At 46.3% G+C, this 15,419-nt stretch overlaps 1 protein-coding gene across 3 annotated transcripts in view; it reads right to left on the reverse strand.

Moving 5' to 3' along the window:
* LOC309369095 (uncharacterized protein) overlaps nucleotides 1–15,419 on the reverse strand; it is an 83,787-nt gene that overhangs the window by 6,477 nt on the left and 61,891 nt on the right. The gene's annotated exons all lie outside the window — the stretch shown is intronic.

Below are 15,419 nucleotides of genomic sequence, written 5' to 3' on the forward strand. Positions count from 1 at the left end.
TCTGAGAGATTGGAAGGAACCCTTTGGTCTTCTGCCAAGTTCTGTCTGTCTGAATGAGAAGCTCTAGCAAAACCTACAAAGCAAATACATTGTTCTGTTACAAAAGTTGTACAGTATCAGGAGAAGAAAAAGTTTCCCTGAGCAAGCATGGGTGAGTCTTGCTGGGAACCAGGGTAGGACTGCACCACAGCCCAGACTTTGAGCTATCTTTCTATAAATGAGGAGGAGGGCTGGGAGGAGGAGGAGGAGGAGATGTAGGCCTCTAGAAGGGAGATTGTGGAAATGTGGAGGCAAGTGAAGAGATTAATACGAGGCGAATCAGCCTGGTTGCTCCTTCCTTCCAGTCAATGCATGAAATCAGAACTGATTGACAAGGGAGTCATTGGTGCCTCGTGAAAAATGACTATGTGTGTTGAATCTGAATCTCCTTTCTTGTAGCTTGAAGCCATTGGTTGGAATCCTGCGACCAGGTGACATGGCTCTCCTAACTGCCGGCCTCACTATACACTGCCTTTGTTGATCTAAAAGCAGCCTTTGACACAGTCTCCAGAACCAGACTCTGGGACAGACTACAGGGGACCTACATAGAATTAAGAGCTTCTGCTTCTGCTCTTAATTCAGGCACTGCGCGCAAACACGGCTCTTAGAGTCAGGTGTAGCCGCCTAGGACACCTAACGGACCCTATTAAAACCTCTAAAGGAGTCAGGCAAGGGTGCCTATTGGCCCCTCTACTATTCAATTTCTATCTAAATAATTTAGTATCTGCACTCCATGACTCAGAACTCCACCCTCCGAAGCTCGCAAATCGGCATATTTCGGTCCTGCTATATGCCGATGATGCAGTAATTCTATCTAGAACCCCCATTGGACTCAAAAGAGCACTAAGAAAGCTCGCAGCATACTGTGAATTCGAATGTCTCAAAATCAACTATCAAAAGACCACGATACTTGATTTTGGGGGAAAGCCAAAGCTTAAAAGCTGGGAACGCCAGGGCCATAAGTTAGAACAAGTCACAAACTTAAGTATCTAGGAATGGTGGTACAGGCCTCAGGAGCCAACAAACTACACATAAACTCCATCGGGAGTTCAGCGGAAAAACCCGCAAATTATATCCTTAAATTTTTCAGAGCACAAGGGGGCTTCTTTGTTCCCTTCCTCGGCTTTCTCCCCCCTTGAGAGAGTTCAATCTAGACTTATTAGAGCTCTCCTCCAAGTGCCCAGATGTGTCTCAAACGCATGGGTTAGATTGGAAACTGGGATAGTGAGAGTGGAGGCTAGCATCTGCCTAACATCCATCTACAAATGGCTGACAATGAATCTGCTCCCCCGAGGGAGTTCTGAACACCCTCCAGAAACTGGGTTTTGCCCCTCAAGCCCTTCTAAGTCTGGGCTTGGGCCAGGCCAAAGCCATGGTCAGGCAAAGGATATTAGACACCGAGAGAGAACAGGACTGCGCAAGGTGCCCCGACCATAACATTGGAGAAATTGAGAAATATATAGTCGCACCAGCAGAATATCTCTTCTTTCTCGCATCTAGAAATGCAAGAAGGGCCTTTACACTTGCCAGAAGCTCGGCTCTTCCATCGCTGGTCCTGCATGGAGCCTTTAGAAAAGTCCCGTGTGCTCAGAGACTTTTCACCTGTTCACTGGGAGAGATAGGAAGCCAAAACACTTGTTCTTCGGACGTCCCTTTTACAAAGAGACACGTAGTAAGACCATTGATCCCCTGCTGGTGAGGCACTCTGACCTCCCGGAAATGCAAAAATTAGACCTTTTCCTGTTAGGCAAAGATCAGAAGATGACCTGGATGGTCGCCAGATTCTGTGTACAGATCTGTAGGCGCAGACCATCTCCCAACTCAAAATAGTCCGTCACGAAAATCCCCAAACTCGGTTTCATGGGTGACTCTGAGTCAACTCCCTGGGGTAGTTTGTTGGTGTACATTGTTTTTAAATTTGTTGTTGTACATAAATTGCCTGTTTTACTTCTGTGACTGTACCCCCAAGTGTGTTTTGTAAGCTGCTCTCTGACCGTAATAAATTATCTAATCTGACATGGCTCTCCTATCTCCTCTCTGTCTCCTCTCTTTTCCATGTAAACATACCCAGCTCCTCTCAAAGCTTGGCTTGATCTGCTTGGCTGGCCTCCTCTGCCAATAAGGAGAAAGAAAGAAGGGAAACAGACAAAGAGGTTTGGGAGCAACCATTCAGACACGTTTCCTCTCTTGTGCAATGACGCTGACCCGTGTCACACACAGCAGAAGTCCTACTGAGAGCCTTATTTAAAGAAGCTAGATTTCTATCTGCTAGATTTCCCAGGGGGCTCTGAATAATTATTTTTCTGGAAGGGGGGCGGTAACCTCCTCCCCTCCCCCCCACAAAAGATCTAAAGGAAGGAGACAGTTCCTGCCACCTCGCCCCTCCCTGGCAGGACCCCCTGCTCCCTGGGGCTCCCCCCCCCCATGAGCCACCCTCCCCTGCTGCAGCCCTGGGACCCCCCACCTTCTCCCCACTGCACCCTCGGGGGGAGGGGGAAAGAGGAGACTCACCAGATCCCAGGAGAGGATTGCCCTTCCCAAAGGAGTAAGCAGCGTCTTTATACAAATGCAGAATATAGAGTACTGTAGTTGCAAACCTCGCGCAACCCTGTCCCTCCTTGGCAGGACGCCCTGCTCCCTGGGGCTCCCCCCCCATGAGCCACCCTCCCCTGCTGCAGCCCAGGGACCCCCCCTTCTCCCCACTGCACCCTCTGGGGGGGGGGGAGAGGAAGAGACTCACCAGATCCCCTGGAAGAGAGCAATGCAGCCTTTGCAATAGCAGAAAGCAACCCTGCCCCCCCCCCGCTTGCAGGAAGGGGAGGGAGGGGCTTTTCCTCTGGAGGACCTGGCCCCCCTTTACTTCCTGTCCTCTCTAGGACTGCAGCTCAGTTCCCTTTAACCCTTGCAAAGCCGGGTCCACCCTGCTCAGTCCTCTCTGCCTTTTCTCTCCTGCATTGCACAATCCCAGAGATGCTCATTTTGAGGGGACGCTCTTGGTTGGTCTGTGATCCGCTCCCTCCCTTGGCCAGAAACTGGAGGAAGAGGTTGCAGGGAAAAGGGGTTTGCAGGAAGCAAGGAACCTCCTCCTAGAATGGGAGGGAGCCCTAAGGGTCATCTATTCCAGCCCCCCTGCAAGGCAGGAATCTCAGCCAAAGCATCCAACCTCTGCTTCAAAACCTCCAAGGAATGAGAGTCCGCCATCTCCCAAGGGATTCTGCTGCTCTTCCCCTCAGAATGTTCTTCCTGCTCTTTAGGCAGCAGAAACTGCTTTCTGGTCCTCTGGGTCCCTTATTCTGGGTGCTCCCCTCTAGGGCAGGAGAAAACAAGCTGGCTCCCTCTTCCATGGGTCAGCCCTCCAGACATTGAGAGGTGGCTCTCAGGTCTCCATCCAGGCAGGTCTCAGCTGAGGGGCGAACAGGAAGACACGCTGTTCCTGCCTCTCCTGGGACTACACATTGCTGAGCTGCAAAATGCAGGAAAGGGCACATTTTGAAGGCTTTGGGCATGTTTTGTTAATGGCGAAATCTGGGGGTTCCCTTGGACAAAAAACAAGAACACCAGCCAGGAATAGCAGAGCAAAAGAGCAGCCAGTAGGCTTGGTCTTTCTTGTAGACTGTCGTGACAGGACTCCCACCTGCCACAAGGTGGAAAAAGATGGATGCCCAGAACAACAGAGCCCCCAAACTTTTATCAGCTGCTAATTCCCATGTTACACCCCCCCCAACTACATCACTCATACATCAGGGTAAGGGGAAGTCTGGTGGCAGCAATCTGAGCATCCTGGACTCTGCCCCATGGTTCTCCTTGCCATCCACCAAACACCCATTGATTGTAACAAAAGAGAAATTTACATTTCCCTGTTTCCCAGCCAAGTCAATCACACCCTTTTGTCTCCATCTGGGTTTGCTATTTCTGGAATGGCTACCTGTCTGGCACTCAGGTATCAGGATGCCAGGGATTATCCCTCAGGCAGAGGGGCTGCTGAGGAGCTGAGCTCACAGGTCTAGATGAATTTCTGAAATTTTGCCAGTGAGCCAATACATACCGTATTTGTTGCTCTATAAGACTCACTTTTTCCCTCCTAAAAGGTAAGGGGAAATATGTGTGTGTGTTGTGGAGCGAATGCAAGCTGCTATGCCAGAAGCCAGAACAGCAAGAGGGATTGCTGCTTTCACTGTGCAGCGATCCCTCTTGCTGTTCTGGCTTCTGAGATTCAGAATATTTTTTTCTTGTTTTCCTCCTCCAAAAACTAGGTGCGTCTTGTCGTCTGGTGCGACTTATAGAGCAAAAAATACGGTAGATACATTTATCAGTGAATTCTTACATTTGGTATCGTGCAGCAGAGGCCCTTTGACCAGATAGGAAGAAACTGTGATGAAGTGTTTTGTGGGGACAAGTCACAAAAGTCACAAAAGTGATGGTGCTGATTTTGGTAGTGGGCTGCATGTGCATGATATCTGCTGCAGGGGCAACCCCCCCCCCCAAAACCCTGTACATAAATTCCTGCAACAGTTTGCCTTCCAATGTCCGGCTATACCTCTTGGCTCGTCCTCCAAACTTTGCTGGGGGGCTGTGTTCCCCCTCCCAAAGCAGGGACACACTCTTAGCACCTGAACACTGTACCACCTCATTGCTGCTGCCGGGGGTGAGGGGGGTTATATAGTGGCGAGTGATGCCATTTGGGAATATTTGGCCAATTAAATGAGACAGGGAATCCCTCAAGGGACGGAGCAGCAGCTGATTTGCTGCCTGTGCTATGACGCCCTCCTCTCAGCTGAGCAGGTGCCCTGGGGGGACCTCAGAGGGGCTGATAAATCCCACAAAGGAAGTGGCTCCCAGGTAGGACTGCAGTCAGAATCTGAGAGCCTTCCAGGTGCCACACAGGACTGTTAACAAGCCCCCCCCCCCAAAAAAAACCAACAACCTGTGATCATCTTTTATTTTTTTATATATATATATAATATTTTATTGAGTTTTACACACGAAAAAGAACAAAAAAGCAAATTTCCATTCCAACATAAAAATCCACAAATATTACAAAAGAAAAAAGAACATAGACAAAAAAGAAGAGAAAAGAAAATTTTAGTATAAAAAAACTCACTTTCCGATTATAACCTTCAAAATCTTATTTTCCTTATTCCACCCGCCTCCCGATCTTGTATTCTATGTAGTAATTAATTCAGCAAGATCATTCATTCATTTTCATTCTTAATCCCTCCCCTTTGTACTCTTATTTAACTTAGTCACTAGAACCCCTTCTTTTCCTTTTCAATGTCCTCAACATTCAAAAATTTTACAGTGTTTTTGTAGGTAGACTTTAAACTTCTTCCAGTCCTCTTCCACCTGCTCTTCTCCTTGATCTCGAATTCTGCCGGTCATTTCAGCCAGTTCCATATAGTCTATTACTTGCATCTGCCATTCTTCCAAGGTGGGTAGATCTTGCGTCTTCCAATGCTTTGCAATGAGTACTCTTGCTGCTGCTGTAGCATACATAAAAAAGGTTCTGTCCTTCTTTGACACCAATTGGCCGACCATACCCAGGAGAAAGGCCTCTGGTTTCTTCAAGAAGGTATACTTAAATACCTTTTTCAGTTCATTATATATCATCTCCCAGAAGGCCTTAATCCTTGGGCACGTCCACCAAAGGTGAAAGAATGTCCCTTCAGTTTCTTTACATTTCCAACATTTATTATCGGGCAAATGGTAGATTTTTGCAAGTTTGACTGGGGTCATGTACCACCTATATATCATTTTCATAATATTCTCTCTTAAGGCATTACATGCCGTGAATTTCATACCAGTGGTCAACAACTGTTCCCAGTCAACAAACATGATATTATGACCAACATCTTGTGTCCATTTTATCATAGCAGATTTTACCGTTTCGTCCTGAGTGTTCCATTTCAACAGCAGATTATACATTCTCGACAATATCTTAGCATTGGGTTCTAACAATTCTGTTTCCAACTTTGATTTTTCCACCTGGAAACCGATTTTCCTATCCAAATAGGAGGCCTCTCTTACTTGAAAATAATGTAACCAGTCTCGCACCTTATCCTTAAGTTTCTCATAACTCTGCAATTTCACTTTGTCTCCCTCCTGCTCCAAAATTTCCCAATATTTTGGCCAATTAGATTCCATGTTAAGCTTTTTCAGGGCCTTTGCTTCCATAGGTGAAAGCCACCTTGGGGTTTTATTTTCCAAAAAATCTTTATATTTCATCCAGACATTGAACAATGCTTTCCTGACAATATGGTTTTTAAATGCTTTATAAACTTTAGCCTTACCGTACCACAAATATGCATGCCACCCAAAAACATTATCATATCCTTCCAAGTCTAAAATGTCCGTGTTTTCAAGAAGTAGCCAATCCTTCAACCAGCAGAAAGCTGCTGCTTCATAATATAACTTAAGGTCCGGCAGGGCAAACCCCCCTCTTTCCTTTGCATCAGTAAGAATTTTGTATTTTATTCTGGGCTTTTTGCCCTGCCAGACAAATCTAGAAATTTCTTTTTGCCACTTCTTGAAACAGTCCATTTTGTCAATGATTTGTAACGTCTGAAACAAAAACAACATTCTTGGCAATACATAAATTTTGATAACAGCAATTCTACCCAGTAAGGAAAGCTTCAAGTTTGTCCAAATTCAACCTGTGATCATCTTCTACCTTGGTTTCGTTCCCCTTCCCATTCCCTGGATTCTCACAGAGAGAAGAAGGGGAGACAAGTGACAACAGGAGCCACCTCCTTGCCAAGCTATCCCATGGGAGAGAGTTGCTGGAGGCAGGGGTGGGACCTGTTGGCCATGAATATTTGGATTGGCTAAGCAGATGAAATGGGCAGAAGCATCTCAGCCAGTGGGAAAGGCAGCCATATTGACTATGGCAGGCATAGGCAAACGCGGCCCTCCAGATGTTTTGCGACTACAATTCCCATCATCCCTGACCACTGGTCCTGTTAGCTAGGGATAATGGGAGCTGTAGTCCCAAAACATCTGGAGGGCCGAGTTTGGGGATGCCTGCACTATGGGTTGTGGACTCTCCATCTTTGGCGGTCTTCACATACCTGTCAACTGTCCTGCTTTGAGTGGGACGTCCTGCAATTCCAGAAGCCACCCTGGCTTCTGATTGGCTCCCAGGATGTCCTGTTTTGGCTCCCGTGAAACTGTGGCCCCAAAAGACGCCCATTTGGGGGGGTCCTTGCTCTCGCGTGATTTACGTGACTCATTCAGCAGTGTGGCCCCAAAAGTTGCAGGTCCCAATTTCCCTTTGCAACATGTTGGAGGGTAGGCAGAGTTTGGGAGGACAACTCTCTTCATATTCTATGGCTGTGGGTGACAGGAGAAAGAGTGGACGATGTCAGAATCTTCGGAGGGCCAGCAGAGGAGCCTCCCTTGGATGAATCACCACACCCCCATAGTGGCCGTAAAAGCAGGTGAGCAGTGAGTCTCCCCTCAAGTTTTAAAAGGAGTGCTGCATTACTCGGCTGTCTCACAGGATGCTTTTTATTATGTTTTTATCATTGTTGTTCTGCATTGTGCTTTTAATGTTGTAGACATCCGTGGTATATTCTGATAAAGGGTGGTATATATATTGAATAAATACTTCTACTACTACGACGACGACGACTACTATTGATTCTGTTTTTATGTTATAAAGGGCTTATGGAGTGCCAAGCCTTTTTGAGAGAACTGCTGTGGAGCTGAGATGAAGGCGGAGAGACCATTTCCTCTCCACCCAGCAGAGTTTTGGAACTCCAGGAAGACACAACCTGAAAGACAGTGTGCTATTTTATGAAAAATTTTATAACTCTTTATTAGGTTATATGATGTTATGATGTATTGTAATTTTCATAATATGTATACATTGCTTGATTGTAAAAACACACACACACACTTTCAAAATGTTTTTTAAAAATATTTTTATTAGTAATTTCAACATAACATTTTATCCAAAAACATATCATCCTGCACCCCTCCTTATTTTCCCCTCTCCCAAAAACCTGACCCCCCCTCCCCTCCCCTCCCCGACTCCCCTCAGCTCCTCTCTCTGGTTTATCAACATATGTTATTTTCTGCATGTTACCAAACTGTACAGATCCTTAATTTATCTATCTAAATGTTATCAATAAAAAGTTTGTAAATGTTTATTCAAAACCTGCCAAGGAGTCCAGTTCATTTTGTTGCTTCTGTAATTACTTTGCAAAGGGTTCCCATTCATCTTTAAAACCACAGTTATCCTTGTCATGTAGTTTGTGTGTCAATTTTCGTTCAGCAAGGAACACTCTGTGATTTTAAATCGGTTTTCCATAACCTTTCCCAATCTTGCACAATAATATTATGACCTATATCTTGTGCCCATTTAATCATAACTGATTTCACCTCTTCATCTTTCGTCTCCCATTCTAACAGAACACCGTATGTGCCTTTCAGCAGTTGGAATCTAAGTCTCTCCTCTTTTTGTCAAAGGATTCTATGAAATTCTGATGTTAGCCTGTATCTCCTTTTTGTGTATGTAAAGGAAATGGCCTCTGGGAATTCCCATTTATATCTAATGTCAGCTCTCCTGAGTGCTATTGTTAAATATTTATATTTGGTTCTTCTAAGTCTCAATTTCAGTGGAATCTCTCTAAAGATATCTACTTTCTGTCCGGCAACCACATGATTTGGCTCTGAATCGGATTCTGGAAGGCCTCTGTCAGGTAGACGTTAACTTATTACTTCAGCTAAATGTCACAGGATTAAACAAAGTACTACAATTGTACCTTGGGTTACAAACGCTTCAGGTTACATACTCTTCCGGCTACAGACTCCGCTACCCCAGAAATAGTACCTCGGGTTAAGAACTTTGCTTCAGGATGAGAACAGAAATCGTGCTCTGGCGGCCCCATTCGCTAAAGTGGTGCTTCAGGTTAAGAACAGTTTCCGGTTAAGAACAGACCTCCAGAACAAATTAAGTACTTAACCCGAGGTACCACTGTACAGGCACAGCTTCTCTTAAACTCCCTTCTCTCATAATCAGTTGTTACACTTCAGGTATCCAGAATAAATGCTAAAAGGCTTAACTCTGTTTATAATAATAATAATAATAATTTATTATTTGTACCCCGCCCACCTGGTTGGGTTTCCCCAGCCACTCTGGGCGGCTTCCAACAAAGATGAACGATACAGTAAAATGTCACATATTAAAAACTTCCCTGAACAGGGCTGCCTTCAGATGTCTTCTGAATGTCAGGTAGATGCTTATCGCTTTGACATCTGATGGGAGGGCGTTCCACAGGGCGGGCGCCACTGCTTCTTTGTTTCTGCTGCTTCTCTCTCATTCCCTTCCTTAGTTATGACAGGACAGCCCAGCTTCCTTCATGGCTTCATACTTTGGTCCGTGAGCGAGGGGCCACTTTTCCTCGGTTCCCCTATCTCTTAGCAGTCCCACTCCCAAGGTATTTTCCTTTGTATGCCAGTCCCAGGGGATCATCTGAGTCCTTTTTACTGACTCAGAAATCTCCTTTTCCTAGAAAATCTCTCCCCTCCCGAATGGAAGGAGACCCCAGAAGAAGAGTCTTCCCACAGCTTTTCCTTCCAGATTAAGTCCCGTCTGAACACTCTCTCCAGACCCTCAACATGGACTTCCTATCTCAGCTACGACTGTTAATAGAGGATGAGCTGCCTCACTTCATGAAATTAAAACCTCGCTCCTTCAAAGTATTAGAGTTCAAAGACTGTGATAAAAATGAAAGAAGAGCTAAGGGAGAACAATATTGTGGTTCTCAAATGATGGATAACATAGGTTACTACAGGAGAAAGAAAATAAAATGATAATTATTAGTATTATTTATTATTTATACCCCGCCCATCTGGCTGGGTTTCCCAGCCATTCTAAGCACCTTCAAATAAAATATTAAAATACTAATACGTCAAACATTAAAAGCTTCCCTAAACAGGGCTGCCTTCAGATGTCTTCTAAAAGTCTGGTAGTTGTTGTTCTCTTTGACATCTGGTGGGAGGGCGTTCCACAGGAAGGGCGCCACTACTGAGAAGGCCCTCTGGCTGGTTCCCTGTAACTTAGCTTCTCACAGTGAGTTAACCTCCAGAAGGCCCTCGGTGCTGGACATCAGTGTCTGGGTAGAACTTCAAAGGTAGCCCCATGTACAGCGCATTGCTGTAGTCCAAGTGGGAGGTAAGCAGAGCATGCACCAATCTGGCGATGCAGTCCGCAGGGAGATAGGGTCTCAGCCTGCGTACCAGATGGAGCTGTTAAACAGCTGCTCTGGACACAGATTTTTCAGGGGCACAGGTACCCCATTCAGGACCAGGGAATCCTCCACACCTGCCCGCCTCCTGTCCCCCCAAAACAGTACTTCTGTCTTGTCAGGATTCAACCTCAATCTGTTAGCTGCCATCCATCCTCCAACCACCTCCAGACACTCACACAGGACCTTCACCACCTTCACTGTTTCTGATTTGAAAGAGAGGTAGAGCTGGGTATCTTCCGCATACTGATGAACACCGAGCCCAAAACCCCTGATGATCTCTCCCAGCGGCTGCATGTAGATGTTGAAAAGCATGGGGGAGAGGATGGAACCCTGAGGCACTCCACAAGTGAAGGCCCAGGGATCTGAACACTCATCCCCCACCACCACTTTCTGAACACGGCCCAGGAGGAAGGAGCGGAACCACTGTAAGACAGTGCCCCCAGCTTCCAGCCCCTCAAGACGTTGCAGAAGGATGTTATGGTTGATGGTATCGAATGAGAGAGATCCAGCAGAACTAGGAAACAGCTCTCACCTTTGTCCCTAGCCCGCCAGAGATCATCAACCAGTGCGACCAAGGCAGTTTCAAGTCCCATGTTGAGGCTTGAATCCTGTCTGGAAGGGATCCAAATGGCCCGCTTCCTTCAGGCGTGCCTGGAGTTGTTCAGCAACCACTTGCTCAATCACCTTGCCCAAGAATGGAGGATTTGAGACTGGGCGATACTTGGACATCGTGGCCGTATCTAAAGATGGGTCCTGGAAGGCTCCCTCATGGAGGGAAGCATTCACCACCCCACGAAGCCCATCGCCAGCCCTTCCCGGCTAGCTTCATCCTCGAGGGTAACAGATTGGAATTGATCCCACACAACCTGACTACACAGGACTCTAGCACTCTCCCGCCCTGCTTCCACGGTGGAATCTATGTCTTCTCGAATCTGAGCGACTTTGTCTGCAAAAAACTTGGCAAAATCATTGCAGGAGATCATGTGGCCTGTACTGGGCCATAATGGAGCAGGTGGTTCTGCAGGGATGGGACGATATGGGATTGGGGGGGCAACTCCCATCTCTTGCAGGGGTGCAATCAGTGCCAGCACCGTCCGTTAAGAGTTTGGGTGTAATCTTCGATAACTCCCTTTCCATGGAGGTGCAGATTGCAGCTATAATAAAGGCGGCATTTTTCCATCTCCGCCAAGCTAAGCAGTTGGCTCCTTACCTCTCTCGCCTTGACCTAGCCACTGTGATCCACACAACGGTCACCTCCAGACTGGATTGTTGTAACTCGCTCTACGTGGGGCTGCCCTTCAGACTGACCCAGAAACTCCAGCGGGTGCAGAATGCTGCAGCGAGACTCCTTACGGGGTCTTTGCTGTGAGATCACATTCACCCGGTGCTATACCAGCTGCACTGGCTCACGGTGGAGTACAGGATCAGGTTTAAGGTGCTGGTTTTAACCTTTAAAGCCCTATACGGCTTAGGACCCTCGTCCCTCGGGACCGCCTCTCCTGGTATGCCCCACAGAGAAACTTACGGTCTTCAAATAAAAACATCTTGAAGGTCCCAAGCCACAGAGAAGTTAGGCTGGCCTCAACTAGAGCCAGGGCTTTTTCGGCTGTGGCTCCAATCTGGTGAAACACCAGAGACTAGGGCCCTGCGGGACTTGAAATCTTTCCGCAAGGCCTGCAAGACGGAGCTGTTCCACCAGGCCTTTGGCCAAGGCACAGCCTGACCCCCTCCTTCAGTAATCCTCAGAGAACTCTAGCCCAATGGTTGCCATTAATTTGATTTGAACTGATTTTATAAGGAATCCCTCGGCAATCTTCGCGGAGCTCTGGCCCAATGGTTGCCAGTGGCTTGATTTGAATTAATTTTATAATGAATGATTTTAGAGTGTTGTTTGTGCGGTACATTTGTACTGTTTTGTTGTTGTTAGCCGCCCTGAGCCCGGCTTCAGCTGGGGAGGGCGGGATATAAATAATAATAATTATTATTATTAAATTGCAAACCACCTGAAAGAGTTTCCTGCTGCTGTTTTCCGCAGATGTAATAGAGGTGGTGAAGAAAGTCTTCTTCGCCGTCGCTATCACCACTTGTTAGGCTCGACATTGAGCTCTAACTCGTGTCTGCTCAGCTTCAGAATGGGTTATCCGCCACCGGCGCTCTAGCCGTCTCAGCGATTGTTTCATTGGCCTCCGATCCAAAGAAAACCACGGGGCTGTCTGGGCTCCATGCAATCGGAGAGGGTGCTTCGGAACCAAACAGTCAATAGCCCTGGTTAACTCCACATTTCAGCGGGCCACCAGGAATCAGCTGAAAGGCCATCAACATGGGATAAAACATCCCCTTCTGCTCTCTGGAAACCATTTGGATCCATTAAGGGGCGGACCATCTGAATCGGTCCCACCTCCCTGCAGAGGGGAAGGTTCGCGGAGAAGTCCAGTTGCACCAGGAAGTGATCTGACCATGGCACTTCTTTAGTTTTGCTTTTACTTAGTGTCAGATCACCAACATCCATAGAGGTGAACACCAGGTCTAAGGCATGTCCGCGGCTATGAGTTGGGCCAAACATATTCAGGGAAAGCCCCATGGAGCCCATGCTTTCCACGAAGTCCCAAGCGGCCCCTTGTAATAATAATAATAAATTTTATTTATATCCCGCCCTCTACGGCCGAAGCCGGGCTCCGGGCGGCTAACAACACTAAAACAGTGCAACTGTTGTAAGGTCATGTCGGCGTGGATGTTAAAATTCCCTAGGAAAACCAAACTAGGTGTCTCCAGGAGAACATCCACCACGACCTGGAGCAACTCAGGCAGGGAATCCTTGGTGCGGTGCAGAGGTTGGTACACCAAAAGGAATTCTGTACTGCCCCTACTGCCCAACTTCCAGAACATGCACTCAGAGAACTGGGTCTTCCCAAAAGGACGCCTGCTCCACAGGGTAGGACACAAACAAATGCCTACAAGTTTTGGTTTTTTTGTTGTTTTTTTTAAAAAAAGACTGACTAAACATGCGGAAGAAATTTTTGACAGCAAGAGCTGTTAGTGGAATGGACTCCCTTGGGAGTGCTGGAATTTCCATTCTTTGAGGTTTTCAAATGAAGTTGGATGGTCATCTGTCATGGATGCTTTACTTGGTATTCCTGCATCACAAGGGATGGAATATATTGCACCAGGGATCACTTCAAGCTTGAAAATTCTACAATTCCATGATTCTCCCCTGTATGAATTCTTTGATGGATATTCAGATGGGCTCTCTGGCTGAAACTCTTTCCACATTCCACACACTGATAGGGTTTCTCCCCTGTATGAATTCTTTGATGGGAAGTGAGAGAGGACCTCTGATTGAAGCTCTTTCCACATTCCACACACTGATGGGGTTTCTCCCCTGTATGAATTCTTTGATGGGAAGTGAGAGTGCAGCTCTTACCAAAGCTCTTTCCACATTCAAAGCATTTATATGGTTTCTCCCCTGTATGAATTCTGTGATGGGAAGTGAGAGAGGAGCTGTAGTTGAAGCTCTTTCCACATTCCACGCATTGATATGGTTTCTCCCCAGTGTGAATTCTTTGATGGGAAGTGAAATCGAAGCTGCTACTGAAGCTCTTTCCACATTCCACGCACTGATAGGGTTTCTCCCCTGTATGAATTCTGTGATGGGAAGTGAGAGAGGAGCCCCGAATGAAGCTCTTTCCACATTCCACACACTGATAGGGTTTCTCTCCTGTATGAATTCTTTGATGGGAAATGAAATAGGAGCTATCAGTGAAGCTCTTTCCACATTCCATGCACTGATAGGGTTTCTCCCCTGTATGAATTCTCTGATGCCTAGTGAGATCGGAGCTCGTACTGAAGCTCTTTCCACATTCCACACACTGATAGGGTTTCTCCCCTGTATGAATTCTTTGATGGGCAGTGAGACTGTGGCTGTGACTGAAGCTCTTTCCACACTCCATACACTGATAGGGTTTCTCCCCTGTATGAATCCTTTGATGGGAAGTGAGATGGGAGCTCGTACTGAAGCTCTTTCCACATTCCACGCACTGATAGGGTTTCTCCCCTGTATGAATTCTTTGATGGGATGTTAGAGAGGAGCTCGCACTGAATATCTTTCCACATGCCAGGCACCGATAGGGTGCCTTTCCAATGAGATTTCGTTGATGGGGTTTGGAATGGGAGCTCTGACTGCAGCTCTTTCCACATTCCAAATTTTTACGTGCCTTCTCCACTCTGCAGATTGTGTTGTGTTCTTCTCTGTTCTTCCTTTCCAATTCATCACAATCTGCAATGGAGAGAAAAAGGGATTAGATCCTCAGGAACAAATGGAGCCCCCAGTTAGGGAATAATGCCCATTAAATTTCTTATAGAGAAGGCAGTCTTCATTACCTTTGTTATTTGTAATAAACCAATGTATTTATTATTGGATTCTAATCGTGGGTTAAATGTTGCTTTGTTTGAAGTAAGTTATTCATTTTAAAAAATTTGTACGTTTTGTAAAATTTTTGTACTTTTTTCATTGGATTAGATTGTTGTTATTATTACTGTTTCATGTTTATACAGTAGCACCTCGGGTTACGTAACCCTCAGATTATATAAACATCAGCTTATGAAAGCGACAAATCCATGCACAGTGATCCTTGGGTTGCAAAAACCTCGGGATCTGGCCGGATCTCCGGAATGGATCCCATTCGCAACCAGAAATACGACTGTATATGTGTTGGAAGCTTCCCAGATTGGCTGGGGCAACCCAACCAGATGGTCAGGGTATACATAAAAATTATTATTATTACTATTATTATCACTGCTAGTACTACCTGATACAGATAGGTAGCCGTGTTGGTCTGCCATAGTCAAAACAAAATAAAAAAATTCCTTCTAGTAGCACTTTAAAGACCAACTAAGTTAGTTCTTGGTATGAGCTTTCGTGTGCATGCACACTTCTTCAGATACACTGAAAAATAAATACATTTATTTTGTTAGTACTACCTGAGATTCAATCAGCCTGGCTCTTCTCTGGGGCAGATGTTGTTTGGCCCAGTCATGGCATCCCCTCCATCTCCTGTGTCAGTAGTCTCTTTGGTCAACCCAAGACTGACAGTAGCAAAAACAAAAACAGAAAACCTGACAGAAGCTACAGTG

This window comes from Podarcis melisellensis (genome assembly GCF_964234715.1).
Source record: "Podarcis melisellensis genome assembly, chromosome: 4".
NCBI lineage: Eukaryota > Metazoa > Chordata > Lepidosauria > Squamata > Lacertidae > Podarcis > Podarcis melisellensis.